The sequence below is a fragment of the Cibotium barometz genome, chromosome 14, assembly GCF_041138505.1.
Source record: "Cibotium barometz isolate CiBa-2024 chromosome 14, ASM4113850v1, whole genome shotgun sequence".
Classification (NCBI taxonomy): Eukaryota; Viridiplantae; Streptophyta; class Polypodiopsida; order Cyatheales; family Cibotiaceae; genus Cibotium; species Cibotium barometz.
This window is the reverse complement of record NC_141059.1, coordinates 40,986,594-41,002,797: the sequence shown is the minus strand read 5'-3', so window position 1 is coordinate 41,002,797 and position 16,204 is coordinate 40,986,594.

The following is a 16,204-nucleotide window of genomic DNA, read 5'->3' as shown; positions in this document are numbered from 1 at the left end:
TTGCAAATGGTTCAGGAATTATTGTAGACACAGACATTTGGCATAAAAGAATTGGACATGTGAATGTGTAGTCTATGCAGACTAAAGGAATTGTGACAGGGCTGCCAAAGTTTAAAGTTGAAGGTATGTAGAAAATATGTGAAGCATGCCAATTTGGAAAGCAAACAAAGCATGTATTTCCACATGATAGAAATGTGAGCAGAAATACACTAGATGTTGTGCATTCAGATGTATGGGGTCCTACGAAGACCATGTCTATGGGAGGCTGGAGGTATTATGTGACATTTATTGATGACCACACAAGGAAAGTGTGGGTATACTTCATGAAGGAGAAGGGTGAGGCGTTCACTCATTTTCAGAATTTCAGAGTTATGGTTGAAAAGCAAACAGGGAAATATGTAAAGTGCCTAAGGTCAGATGGAGGGGAAGAGTACTTCTCCAATGAGTTCTCTGAATTTTTGAAGAAGAATGGTATTCAGAGACAGTTTACATGCAGATACACTCCGCAGCAAAATGGAGTTGGTGAGCGAAAAAACAGGCACATTGCTGAGATTGCGCGAGCATTGATGGGAGAGAAGAATATGCTGCATAGCTATTGGGCTGAGGCTGTTTCTATAGGAGTTTACATCATGAACATGACTCCAACTGCAGCCATACATGATGTAACTCCAGAGGAGAGGTTTACTAGCAGAAAACCTGATTTGTCTCATCTGAAAGTCTTTGGATGCATTGCATATGTGCATGTGCCAGATGAGCTGAGAACTAAGCTGGATCCAAAAGCTAAAAAATGTGTATTTATTGGGTATTCCCTTGAGCAAAAGGGATACAGGTGTTATAACCCTGCTACACGTGAGTTGAGGGTAAGCACGGATGTTGTTTTTGATGAGATGAGCAGCTGGTATGCTGCTGAAAAAGAAGCTATTGGGGCTGATGTGAGTGGAAATGTGGTTGCACAGAATGCAAGTCAGCAATCACAGTCTTTAAGTGGACCAGGAGAGTCCTCATCTAGTGGTTCAGTTTTGATAGACCATGGAGTGGCAGGCTGCGTCATAGTACCAGTCCTGCAAATGTGATTAGTACATCATATAAAGGCAAAGAGAAAGTGGTTGAGCCCCTTAGTATGCCTGACAATTCTGCAGGGCATTCTCATGTTGATGGAGAGTCTAGTGGCTCAGAGATGAGCCTTGATGAGGATCTTGGGATACCAGCTACGAGAACACCTGGTGTAAAGAAGGCTATGGAAGCCATGAATGCAAAGCTACGAAGATCTGGGAGAGTGAAGAATCCTGTGCTGCAGAGGTTTACCTATGATGGTTATGTGGCACATCACTATGCATACATGGCAAAAGTTGTACAGGTTGTAGAGCCCACATGCATTGATGAGGCTATTGGAAATGTGTGTTGGGAGAAAGCTATGGATGAGGAGATGGATGCACTATATGGAAATGAGACTTGGGATTTAGTGCAATTGCTTGAAGGCAAGAAATCCATTGGATGCAAGTGGGTGTACAAAGTAAAACATAATAGTGATGGAAGCATAAGGCCAAAGGATATGTGCAGACATATGGCATTGATTATTATTATGAGAAAACTTTCAGCCCAGTTGCCAAGATGGCAACAGTGAGAGTTGTGATAGCAGTGGCTACGTCAAAGCAATGGTCTTTAGATCATATGGATGTAAAGAATGCATTCTTGCATGGGGATTTGCAGGAAGAGGTGTATATGTTGCAGCCACCTGGTTATGAGGATGTGAGTCACCCTGAGCATGTTTGCAGGTTGAAGAAAGCCTTGTATGGCTTAAAACAAGCACCAAGAGCATGGTCTGACAAGATTTCTGAATATCTTGTCACTATTGGCTTTCATTCAGCCAATGCGGATTTCTCGTTGTATGTGAGACACAGTGATAGAGGGGTTGTGCTTGTTGTCATCTATGTAGATGACCTGATCATTACGGGGGACCATGATGCAGAGATGATGTAAAGATCTTGCTTAGACAGAAGTTTGAGATGAAGGATCTGGGGGAGCTCAGATATTTCTTGGGCACTGAGGTGATTAGGTCACCACATTGTATTGGATTACTGCAGAGACAATATGGCTTGGACATGTTATCCAAGTATGGTATGACAGGCTGTAAGCCTATCTCAGTGCCATTGGATCAGAATGGCAAGTTGAGTGCAGATTCAGGAGAGATTTTGGAGGATCCTACTATGTATAGGCACATAGTAGGAAGCTTGATCTCTACATGATGGATTACCAAGCCAGATTTGAGCTATGTTGTTGGGTTGGTGAGTTAGTTTATGCAGGTTCCTCAAAAGCCACATTTGGATGCATTGAGACGCGTACTGAGGTATGTGAGGTCTACTTTGCATTGTGGACTATTTTATGAAACTGGAACAGAGATATGTGTACATGGGTACACAGATGCTGATTGGGCTGGTAGTATCTCAGATAGAAGATCTATTAGTGGCTTCATGTTTTCTTTGGGTGAGTGCTACTGTGACTTGGAGAAGCAAGAAGAAGCACCTACAGTTGCTCTATCCAGTATAGAGGCCGAGTACAGAGGTGCTGCTATAGCAGCATGTGAGGTAGCTTGGTTGAGAAAGCTACTTGCAGATTTGGGATAGACAAGTTGTCATTTTCTGTGACAACATTAGCAGTATACAGTTGGCCAGGAACCCAGTTTTTCATGCTCGTACGAAGCATATAGAGGTCCACTACCATTTTGTCAAAGAAAAGGTTTTGGCAGGAGACGTTGGCCTTGTTTATGTTAGCACACAGGATCAAGTTGCTGACATCTTCACCAAAGCATTGGGTACAGAGAAGCTCCGCAGATTTAGGGCTTCTCTTGGTGTACATGAGATGGAGTTAAGCTCGAGGGGGAGTGTTGAGATATCGAGCTCATCTAGTGAGGCGGTGGACACTGATAACCCGCCTGGGGGATAGGCCCCACACTTACACCACTGGCATGGTTGGTGAGATCATGGGTGATATGCGGCCAGTGGGATGACAGGCTATGATAGAGCCATTCTTGAGAGACTGGCATAGTTATAGCGCCAGCTCATTTAGTTGGGTTCACACTATAGAGAACCCTAGTATGTATTTGGTTGAGTACCTTTTCATATTGTGTGTACTCTTATCTTTGTATATGGTGTGAAGAAGAAGGAGATTTTCAGCCTCTCACCTTGTGTGTTCTCTTTCAGGGTTTTGTGAGTGTGTGTGTGCTTGCAAGAGCTCAAGCTCTCTTCTCCCCTACATCTTTTCAACTAATACACAAGATAATCTTGTTTTTGACTTTTTAGAGGACATTTGTGAAGATATTGATATGTTGGATGCTTCTATGGACTCCTCTGATATGCTAGATCATAATGTTTTGGGGCAAGGTGATTCTTTGGGATTTTATGAGCGCCAATTAATGCTTCATGTGCCATCGCCAATTATGGATGTTGTTTTGGACTGGCGGAGAAATCTACCAGGTGGTTTTTTGGATGATGTACTGTGCAACCTAATTTCTTCAATGATGTGGTTTGATGGAGAAAACCAGGTTGACATGCATGCTATGGAGGGTCTAGTGCACACGACCAAGAATCTATTTGCAAGAAATGAAGTGTATGGGCCATTTGATCCAGGAGGGGTGGAGAATGTGGTACAATTGCAAGACTTGAACCCTTATTTTGTGTTTCATCCAAGTGGAGGGTCACTCTAAAGTAGCTAATGATACTGAAGCAGATGATGGTTGGAGTTGGAGCTAGTGTGTTTGAAGAAGCTTTTTGGTAGAATAAGTGGTTGATCATGAATGCTCTAACCAAGGGGGGTGGGAAAACTATGATAGGTTTTTTGTGCCCAAGGGATATTCCCAATAGATGTGTCACCCCAACCCTAGGAATAAGAATAAGCACATCCAATGTGGTTAGGAACCTTAGGAAAAAGGGGCTATTGCGTGGCCACCTAAGGGGCTGCTGCGTGGCCACCTTCTAATTAGAACTAGCCATTGTCAGCCCCAGCCAAAAGAAGAAAGATTTCTTGCATGCACAGTAGAGGTGGGGGAAATGCTCGAGAGCAAGAAGAGAAGCACATAGTGGCGGGAATCTTTGAGGAGAAGAATTGTATTGTGTGAGATTTTTGTTACGCAGAGAAGAGAGTCGTGAGAGAGCCAAGGAGTTTTGTTGTGTAGCACCTCTGTGGTAGCTTGCTGTGTTTACTATTTTGTTTTGTGGGAAGAAGGTGACATAGGATTTTCTTAAGAGGGTTTGGGTCTGCCCTCTGCCCAGACTAGAGGGTGCTAAGGTGATAGAGGGTCTTGTAGGAGGTTGGTGCCTTAGTACCTCTGGGAATAACATCTCTATTGAAACTTGGACCAGCTCAAAGCTTTTCTCAATAATTCTCCACGATGTTTGATGGTGGGAGCTTGCAGGGTGTGGCTGCAGTTCTATTGTTGTTCTGGTTTTGGTGGAGTTGAAGATACAAATTTGAAAGAGTTTTGTTGGGGATAATCTCATGAAGGATCCCTTGGTTTCTTGATGATTTTTCTTTCTTGTTGGAACCCCAAATCTTAGGGTTGTTAAGATTATCTTAGTTTTATACATACACAGAAGGTCTGCTTGTGTTAGATTGATGAATTCCTATGCTTTGGTGTTATCTGTGTTGTTTTTATGGAGTTTGTTGAAGATAACCAACAATTGTGAGCGAAGAGCTGAACTATGTTGAATCAGAGTTGTGTAAAATAGTTATGCTTTTGAGTTAGAAAAGTCTGACAATGTCAGAAGTTGATTAGCTGGGTCAGCCGTGTGTCTGGATTAGTCAGATGATGTTGAAGTATAGATTTTGCCTTGTTTGACACGTGAAGTTTGGTTTGACAATTGGAGACTTATGGGAAGTGAGCCGAGTAGGTTGGGGAGTGGATGGTGGTTTAGTTCTGTGGGGATTATGTCAAGTTAGGTGTTAGTTGGGGTCAGCTGAAGCCCCCAATAAGAGTTAGTTGAGGGTGTACAATGGTAGATCTGGTCTTTTGGATTGAGAGGGAGTGATATAGGGGTTCTATTTGATTGTCATATTTTCAGTCAGAGTAGCACTCTCAGCACAACTAAGTTAGCTGAGAAGATAGGTCAGATCTCAGTTAGCAGGAAGGAGAGAGCTGATAGGTTATGTGGAGTTCTGAAGCAAGTTTTTGAAGATTGCTGAAGTGGGAGGAACTTTTTCGAGGCTTGGTGTCTCTCTGATTAAGTTTTCAATCACTCAACCCCACTGATCAGTTTGTGTTAGGCTGGGAGTGTTCTTGGTCAGTTGTTGGTAGTTAGCCTCATGAGGTCAGCTGAGGGGTTTAAAGTAAAGATTAGAGATATTGGAGGTCAGGAAGGACCTGGGAGGACAACTGAAGAAGTTAGATTTATCAGTTTGAAGAGTGCTCAGGTAACCTCTTGTATTAGTTGAAGATCAGAGGTAATCAGTTTGAAGATCAGAGGTAATCAGTTTGAAGAGTGCTCAGGTAACCTCTTGTATTAGTTGAAGATCAGAGGTAATCAGTTTGAAGAGTGCTCAGGTAACCTCTTGTATTAGTTGAAGATCAGAGGTAATCAGCTAAGTGGGTTGGTGCTTAATTTGGTGTCTGTGTGTTTGAATGAGCTATAGAGGTAGGTCTCCCTCGACACATCAACATAGTATTTTGATTTACGTACATATTGTTTCTAAAATGTATTGTTGTGAGATCCCTGTGCCCCCTCCGTGCACGGATTCTTGATAGAGCTGACAGTGGAAGCAACCCCCTCGTGCGCGGGACAAGGTTTCTCACACGGGACCTCGCCCTCGAATGTCCGGGCACGAGACTAGGCTGGTGGTCACTCCGAAAATCAAAACCAGGAAAATTTCCCATGCCCGGAAAGGGGGGACGATTCCACCTTTTTTAATTTTTCTTAATGAGTTTTCTAACGAGATCAAAATCTAAACTATCCTCCACCTGAATAAACCAGATAGAAGGAAACTATCACTGATATAATTTGATCATCTGAGCAATTCAACGCTTTTTTCCTAATCAAGATTAGGCACAGCCGTTGATCCACTCAATCGAGAAATTTATCAGGGCATTAACTATCTACTCGAAGCCTAGCGTAATCCTAAGATTTTTCAGTTTGATTATTAAAACTCCATGATTCCAGCCTAACCCCATCCGGCCCATGGGTTAGCCACCACCCTACCACTGGAATCGGTGGAACCAAACAAGTACTCACCCACCCATAATTGAAATGCCTTTCTTAACTTTAGCTTTAGAAAACAGATACGCACACACTCCTCTTTATAAAAACAATCTATTGACAAACAATTTACTGGTTACACATGTCATACTTCAAAATTTCCATTAAGTATTTGTTTCTCACAAAACAGTATCACTCTGGACTCTCCGTTGAGACCAGCGAGTCAACAACGAGATCCAGTGATAGATTACAATAACATTGGTCTGTCATACAATATCTTCCTCGACATACGAATGGGTGTCCTCGGCACCGCGAGCCCGTGCATCGCCTGGTCAGAACCCTCCAGGATCCTCCTTAGGTGTCCTGGCACTTCACTCAGGAACCGCTTCGTCGGCCCTCGCCCATCGTACCGGAAGCGCACCATTTTAACCATACCGAGGCTGGTCAAGACCTCGGCAGGCTTTGCCGCGTGAGCTGTCCCACGAACACTCCCCGCCAGATGCTGTTGCAACCGAACTTCCCTTAGATAAACATATATGCCAAATGCTCCCTCCAGTATTCTGGCGTAAGACAGTCCTTTAAGAAAACAGGGTTTCTATGCAAGTTTTTAGTTTTGATTTTTGTTTGAAAACCATGAATAATCTTAAATCCGTATCCCAATATTTCTAGATCCAGGTCTGAATTCCAAACAGAATTCCTCGAATTCTGTTAACTTGATCCTCAGATCAAAAATCAAAAGTCTTAACTTAGTTTCAGATTCAGTGGGTGATTTGAGTACATTTTCCCTGAACTGAGCACATTGTCATTGAGTAAGGAATTAGGTCTTGGTCAATAGTCAGAATCAGAGTTTGGGTCTGGTAAAGTTCTTCCTAAACTCTCTCTCTTGAAGGTACTATTTCAATTTCTCTTTTTCTAAATTTCGTTCGACGAATATTTGCTTACAGGTTTCTAAAACATGAATTTCTTATGAGGAATAAGATAGTCATTTATCTCGATCTCTGACTTCGATAGTTTTATTGAATTTTTTTTTATTATTACGGTAGCATTTCTTCTCACAGATTATCTACTTATTCATTTTTCCAATTTTTGCGTTTTTGTGAAAATTAAATAGAGGATTAAAGAGAACCCTTATTTAATTATAAAGATTCTATATGCATCTAATTATGCATAAAATCCGATTCTGATGAAAGTCACACTTTTATCATCATAAAAAAATCATTTATGGCGAAAATCACTCTTTTAATAAAAAAATATCTTTTATACACCCATTTATGCATAAAAACCATTTATGATGAAAATCACACTTTTAATATAAAAAAATATCTTTTATGCACTCATTTATGCATAAAAATCATTTATGATGAAAATCACACTTTTAATATTTAAAAATATCTTTTGTGCACCCATTTATGATGAAAATCACACTTTTAATATAAAAATATATATATCTTTTATGCACCCATTTATGCATAAAAACCATTTATGATGAAAATCGCACTTTTAATATAAAAAATATCTTTTATGCATCCATTTATGATGAAAGTAACACTTTTATAATAATAATAATAAAAATCTTTTATGCATACTTCTATGCATAAAAATCAAATATGATAAAGAAACACTTTTATATAAAAATAATAATCTTTTATGCATACTTTTATGCATGAAAATCAATTATGATAAAAGTAACACTTTTATAATAAAAAATAATAATCTTTTATGCATACTTCTATGCTTGAAAATCAAATATAATAAAAGTAACATTTTTGTAATTAAAAAAATAATCTTTTATGCATACTTCTATGCATGAAAATCAAATATGATAAAAGTAACGCTTTTATAATAAAAAAATAATCTTTTATGCATACTTTTATGCATGAAAATCAAATATGATAAAAGTAACACTTTTATATTTAAAAAATAATCTTTTATGCATACTTTTATGCATGAAAATCAATTATGATAAAAGTAACACTTTTATATAAAAAAATAATCTTTTATGCATACTTTTATGCATGAAAATCAATTATGATAAAAGTAACACTTTTATTAAAAAAAATTAATCTTTTATGCATACTTCTATGCATGAAAATCAAATATGATAAAAGTAACACTTTTATAATAAAAATTTAATCTTTTATGCGTAGTTCTATGCATGAAAATCAAATATGATAAAAGTAACACTTTTATAATAAAAAATTAATCTTTTATGCATACTTCTATGCATGAAAATCAAATATGATGAAAGTAATACTTTTATAATAATACTAATTTTCTTTTATACAAATAATCAAAATGCATCTTCTATGCATGAAAATGATACTTTAGAATATAGAAACCATAAGGATTACTCTTTTAGAATAATAAAAGATGAAATTTATTTCAGTAATTTCTAAAAAATTTACCATAACCTCCTTTGTATGGCTGACCATTTTTCAATTTTTAAGTCTCTAAAATTAATTAAAAGTGCACCAAGAGTATTGAGATTATTCTAAAGTAAATATTTTTCTACTTATTTAAGACCAACATTATAAAAAACTTGACTTTAATCATTAATCATTCACCTAGGATAGAGAATGGTTGGATTTACCAGAGAAGAGAGGGGAATGCCTTTTGCAATGAGGCATAACATCACTTGCAATTTTAGAGAAGACAAAAAGCATAAAAAACCATAAAAACCATAAAATAAATGGAAAAGAGAAGAATCACCAACTTACTAATGAATTTGGAGAGCTTTCCTTTGGCTTGATGGTTTGAGGGTTCAACTCTTGTTTGAGACAAGAGTGGCCACCAATCTTCTAGAAGAAGGAAGGTCAAAAACTAATGAATTATGAATACAATTCACTGTTTTTGGCACTTGGGAGAGACAGGATAACAGTGCAAAACACTATTGAGTTTCAACAAAGGGGAGGGCTTCTATTTATAGGAAAAAGTGAGCTTCTAACCAAGCCAACTGATTCTAGAATTTTCCAGATCAGTTTGGTCAATTTTTGACCATTTTTGGATCAGTTTTGGTCACTTTTTGGATCTAGTTGAAACAGGAGAGATAAAAATATCCCATTATTTGGGAGTTTAAAACTCATTCAAGCATGTGAAATAGGTGCCTCCTTCATGAGGGGAATTCCCCCATGCAGAGGTGTCAAAAATGCATCATTTCACCTAAATATCTCTCTTTTTTAACTATTAACCTTGTCCTTAGTCAACTCTTCATCTTATGTGAGTATTTACTCATTTTTGGGGGATTTTTCTTTTATTCTTCTATTTATCTCCTCCCTACATTTGGATGAATCTTATTGGTCCATAGGAACCTTAATTTAAAATTTCAAAAAAATCTTCACCCCCAGGATAATACCTTTTGAACAGATTATACTTAATTTCTAATGCACCTTCTGAAAATCTTTTTGAACTTCTGTTTCAGGGGAACTTATTTTAATAAGATGAGAATTTTTTCTATCCAAAAATATTTAAAATCTGAATATTATCTCTCTAGAATATTTTCTCTCTCTAGGCCAAAACTGGTAGAAACAAAATCTTTTATATTTCTGAAGAGGGATTTGATTACAGGGGAAGATGCTGGACATCTTGAGAGGCAGGGGAGGAATCTTACATTCTCTCCTACTTGAAAAATGCGAGATGTCCTCATCTCGCAAACTGGGGGTAATCCTACAACAGATCGGCTTCATTCTCCCAGGTGGCATCTTCAAAAGGATAGAACTTCCATTTTACCAATAATTCTCTGAGAATTCTGTTCCTGAGAATCTTTTCTCGAACATCAAGAATTTCTTCAGGTTGGAGTTCCATCTGCCCTTGGGTTAAAGAGGTTAGGATTTCATCAAGCACATGATTTGGTCTTGGCACATATTTCTTTAGAAGGCTTACATGAAATACATTATGAACTTTGAGATGAGGAGGCAGAAGAAGCTCGTAGGCTAAGTCACCTACTTTCTTTGTAATCAAATATGGCCCACAATATCTGGGGGATAACTTCTTATACTTCCCAAGAGATAAAGAACTTCTTTTGGGGCGTACACGAATGAAGACCGTATTTGCTTCCTTGAATTCCCTGTCTGTCCTCTTCTTATCTGCATACTGTTTCTATCTATCCTGGGCAGCTTTTATATCTTTACAAATTACCTGCATCTGCTGCTCCATGTCGTCAAGCATTTATCTGGACATCTCGACCCTAATCAATGGGTCGGACCACGTTAATGGAGTTAAGCAATCTTGTCCATACAAAGCTTTGAAAGGGCTCATCCCAATACTTCTGTGATAAGAAGCATTGTAGGCGAACTCGACTAGGTGCAGATAGCTTAGCCACTTCTTGGGTTCTCTGCCCCCACAGCATGACCGAAGTATATCTTCAGATACTTGGTTTACCCTTTCAGTTTGACCATCGGTCTCAGGGTGATAAGCTGTGCTGAGATCCAAGAAAGTTCCCACTGCTTCGAAAAATGCAGTCCAGAATCTTGAAGTAAACTTGGGATCTCGATCACTTACTATTCTCCTGGGTAGGCCATGCAATCTGAAGATTTCTTTGAGGAATACTCTGGCCACATCCACTGCAGTGTAGGTTTCTTTTACTGGGATCAGATGGGCAACTTTGGTTAGTCTGTCAACTACCACAAAAATGGAGTTGTAACCTGATTGCACTGAAGGTAATCCAGTAATAAAATCCATACTGATACATTCCCACTTCATCTGATGGATGTAACTTCCCAGGCATTTTTACTCTCTCGGCTTTGACTTTCTGCATGTTAGACATTGACGTACATGATTCAGTACATCCTTTTTCAGACCAGGCCAAAAGAAGCTTTTCTTTACAGACATGTAGGTTTTGATGAAACCTGGATGTTCTGCTATAAGGCTATCATGGGCTTCATTCAGAATTTGTCCCTTGGTTTCCTCATCATTGGGAATGCATAGCCTGCGATTATAATACATAATGCCATCATCCAGGCTGTACCCTTGAACTCTGTTCAATTCCTATGGAGTTTTGCTCTCCTGCATAAGTAGGGTAGCAATAGGGCCAAAGAATCTATCCTGCATGATCTTCTCTCTTGCTTCAATAATCAAGGGATTTGATATTACAGTAATTGCAAGCAAGGAGGCTTTTCCTGCTGAGGGCATCTGCTATCACATTTTCTTTGCCTGGGCGGTACTTGATTTCAAAATCAAATTCCTGCAGGGTCTGCATCCACCTTCTTTGGCGCATGTTGAGGTCCTTCTGAGTAAAGATCCACTTTAAGCTCTGATGATCTGTCATCAAAGTGAATCTTTTTCCCAGTAGGTAATGTCTCCACAACTTTAAGGCATAGACTACAGAAAGTAATTCCAGGTCGTGGACAGCATAATTCCTCTCATACGTTCTGAGCTTTTGGGATTCATAGGCTACTGCATGACCTTCCTGTATGAGTGCACCTCCCAGGGCAAAACCACTTGCATCAGTTACTACCTCAAAGGGTAGAGAGAAATCTGGCAGCTTCAGAACGGGAGTGGTTACCAAGGCGGTCTTCAGCTTATCAAAAGCACTCTGGCACCTGGCAGACCACTGAAATGGGGTATTCTTTTTGAGAAGGTTAGTCAGGGGGGAAGCTATGAGAGCATACTTTGGTATAAAAATTCTATACCAACCAGTCAATCCCAAGAATCCTCTGACTTCTTTCACTGTCTTTGGTTCAGACCAATATATTGCTGCTTGGACTTTTGCGGAATCTGGAGAAATTCCATCTTTAGATATACCAGAAAGCCCAAGTATTCAACGTGGTCGGCAGAGAAAGTGCATTTGCTCTTTTTGGCAAAGAGTTGATGCTTCCTTGGAATCTCAACAACTTTACGGACATGAGTCTCATGGTCAGCTGCATTCCTTGAGTAAATCAGAATGTCATCAAAGAAAACTAGAACAAAATCATCCAAGATTTCTCTGAGGATGTCCTGCATTAGGCGATTGAATGTAGCTGGGGCATTTGTCAATCCAAACGGCATGACAGTAAATTCATAATGCCCATAGCGAGTATTGATGGGGCTATTTTTGGTATATCTAAAACTTTAATAAAAACAATCTATTGACAAACAATTTACTCATTACACGTGTCATACTTCAAAATTTCCATTGAGTCTTTGTTTCTCACAAAACAGTATCACTCTGGACTCTCCGTTGAGACCAGCGAGTCAACAACGAGATCCAGTGATAGATTACAATAACATTGGTCTGTCATACAATATCTTCCTCGACATACGAATGGGTGTCCTCGGCACCGCGAGCCCGTGCATCGCTTGGTCAGAACCCTCCAGGATCCTCCTTAGGTGTCCTGGCACTTCACTCAGGGACCGCTTCATCGGCCCTCGCCCATCGTACCGGAAGCGCATCATTTTAACCATACCGAGGCTAGTCAAGACCTCGGCAAGCTTTGTCGCGTGAGCTGTCCCTCGAACACTCCCCGCCAGCTGTTGCAACCGAACTTCCCTTAGATAAACATATATGCCAAATGCCCCCTCCACTAGCATTCTGGCGTAAGACAGTCCTTTAAGAAAACAGGGTTTCTATGCAAGTTTTTAGTTTTGATTTTTGTTTGAAAACCATGAATAATCTTAAATCCGTATCCCAATACTTCTAGATCCAGGTCTGAATTCCAAACAGAATTCCTCGAATTCTGTTAACTTGATCCTCAGATCAAAAATCAAAAGTCTTAACTTAGTTTCAGATTCGGTGGGTGATTTGAGTACATTTTCCCTGAACTGAGCACATCGTCATTGACGAAGGAATTAGGTCTTGGTCAATAGTCAGAATCAGAGTTTGGGTCTGGAAAAGTTCTTCCTAAACTATCTCTCTCGAAGGTACTATTTCAATTTCTCTTTTTCTAAATTTTGTTCGACGAATATTTACTTACAGGTTTCTAAAACATGAATTTCTTATGAGGAATAAGATAGTCATTTATCTCGATCTCTGACTTCGATAGTTTTATTGAATTTTTTTTCATTACGGTAGCATTTCTTCTCACAAATTATCTACTTATTCATTTTTTCAATTTTTGCGTTTTTGCGAAAATTAAATAGAGGATTAAGGAGAACCCTTATTTAATTATAAAGATTCTATATGCATCTAATTATGCATAAAATCCGATTCTAATGAAAGTCACACTTTTATCATCATAAAAAAATCATTTATGGCGAAAATCACTCTTTTAATAAAAAAATATCTTTTATACACCCATTTATGATAAAAATCACACTTTTAATATAAAAAAAATATCTTTTATGCACTCATTTATGCATAAAAACCATTTATGATGAAAATCACACTTTTAATATAAAAAAATATCTTTTATGCACCCATTTATGCATAAAAACCATTTATGATGAAAATCACACTTTTAATATAAAAAAATATCTTTTATGCACCCATTTATGCATAAAAATCATTTATGATGAAAATCACACTTTTAATATAAAGAAATATCTTTTATGCATCCATTTATGCATAAAAACCATTTATGATGAAAGTAACACTTTTATAATAATAATAAAAATCTTTTATGCATACTTCTATGCATAAAAATCAAATATGATAAAGGAACACTTTTATATAAAAATAATAATCTTTTATGCATACTTTTATGCATGAAAATTAATTATGATAAAAGTAACACTTTTATAATAAAAAATAATAATCTTTTATGCATACTTCTATGCATGAAAATCAAATATGATAAAAGTAACACTTTTATATTTAAAAAATACTCTTTTATGCATACTTTTATGCATGAAAATCAATTATGATAAAAGTAACACTTTTATATAAAAAATAATCTTTTATGCATACTTTTATGCATGAAAATCAATTATGATAAAAGTAACACTTTTATATATAAAAAATTTTAATCTTTTATGCATACTTCTATGCATGAAAATCAAATATGATAAAAGTAACACTTTTATAATAAAAAATTAATCTTTTATGCATACTTCTATGCATGAAAATCAAATATGATAAAAGTAACACTTTTATAATAAAAAATTAATCTTTTATGCATACTTCTATGCATGAAAATCAAATATGATGAAAGTAATACTTTTATAATAATACTAATTTTCTTTTATACAAATAATCAAAATGCATCTTCTATGCATGAAAATGATACTTTAGAATATAGAAACCATAAGGATTACTCTTTTAGAATAATAAAAGATGAAATTTATTTCACTAATTTTTAAAAATTTTGCCATAACCTCCTTTGTATGGCTGACCATTTTTTAATTTTTAAGTCTCTAAAATTAATTAAAAGTGCACCAAGAGTATTGAGATTATTCTAAAGTAAACATTTAAAAAAAACTTGACTTTAATCATTAATCATTCACCTAGGATAGAGAATGGTTGGATTTACCAGAGAAGAGAGGGGAATGCCTTTTGCAATGAGGCATAACATCACTTGCAATTTTAGAGAAGACAAAAAGCATAAAAAACCATAAAAACCATAAAATAAATGGAAAAGAGAAGAATCACCAACTTACTAATGAATTTGGAGAGCTTTCCTTTGGCTTGATGGTTTGAGGGTTCAACTCTTGTTTGAGACAAGAGTGGCCACCAATCTTCTAGAAGAAGGAAGGTCAAAAACTAATGAATTATGAATACAATTCACTGTTTTTGGCACTTAGGAGAGACAGGGTAACAGTGCAAAACACTATTGAGTTTCAACAAAGGGGAGGGATTCTATTTATAGGAAAAAGTGAGCTTCTAACCAAGCCAACTGATTCTAGAATTTTCCAGATTAGTTTGGTCAATTTTTGACCATTTTTGGGTCAGTTTTGGTTACTTTTTGGATCTAGTTGAAACAAGAGAGAGGAAAGATAAAAATATCCCATTATTTGGGAGTTTAAAACTCATTCAAGCATGTGAAATAGGCGCCTCCTTCATGAGGGATATTCCCCCATGCAGAGGTGTCAAAAATGCATCATTTCACCTAAATATCTCTCTTTTTTAACTATTAACTTTGTCCTTAGTCAACTCTTCATCTTATGTGAGTATTTACTCATTTTTGGGGGATTTTTCTTTTATTCTTCTATTTATCTCCTCCCTACATTTGGATGAATCTTATTGGTCCATAGGAACCTTAATTTAAAATTTTGAAAAAATCTTCACTCCCAGGATAATGCCTTTTGAACAGATTATACTTAATTTCTAATGCACCTTCTGAAAATATTTTTGAACTTCTGTTTCAGGGGAACTTATTTTAATAAGATGAGAATTTTTTCTATCCAAAAATATTTAAAATCTGAATATTATCTCTCTAGAATATTTTCTCTCTCTAGGCCAAAACTGGTAGAAACAAAATCTTTTATATTTCTAAAGAGGGATTTGATTACAGGGGAAGATGTTGGACATCTTGAGAGGCTGGGGAGGAATCTTACAATTGTAGTCTAAATTTGATGCCACATACCAAAATGAGATTAGTGGCTTGCCTGAGCGAGGTAGTAGAGAGAGTATAACAAAAATCAAGACATATTCGAAAAGAATTATAGACAGATGCCCTCAAGGAGATAGAGGCATTTTTTTACGAAGAGATGGAGGCATTGTTTACAAAGAGAGGACACGAGCTAGCACAAATAGCCAACCCTGGTGTGACAAATAATTCTTCAAGAAGGTAATCTCATACCAAGATTGGGTGTCAAGGCTAGTCAATTCACTACTCCGAAGCTAGCAAAGATTTCTCGTGTGCATGTTCCAAATGAAGAGTAAGACCAACGTACATTTTCTCTCCATGCATTAAACTTTTTCTATGTGTACAAAGACATATAAAAAGGTTTTTCACAATGCAAGAAATGTAGGATCTCCCACAAATAAATATATCTCCATCATCTGCCAGCCCCATGACAGTGGCAAAAGAGACGATGAAGGGCAAGATGATATAAAGGCCTAAAAAGAGGACACATCCAGAGTGGGAGGGGGAAGATGACAATGAGGAGATCACCCTTGATGATGATGCTGAGGAGCACAATGATGACGTTCACACAATGACGAGAGT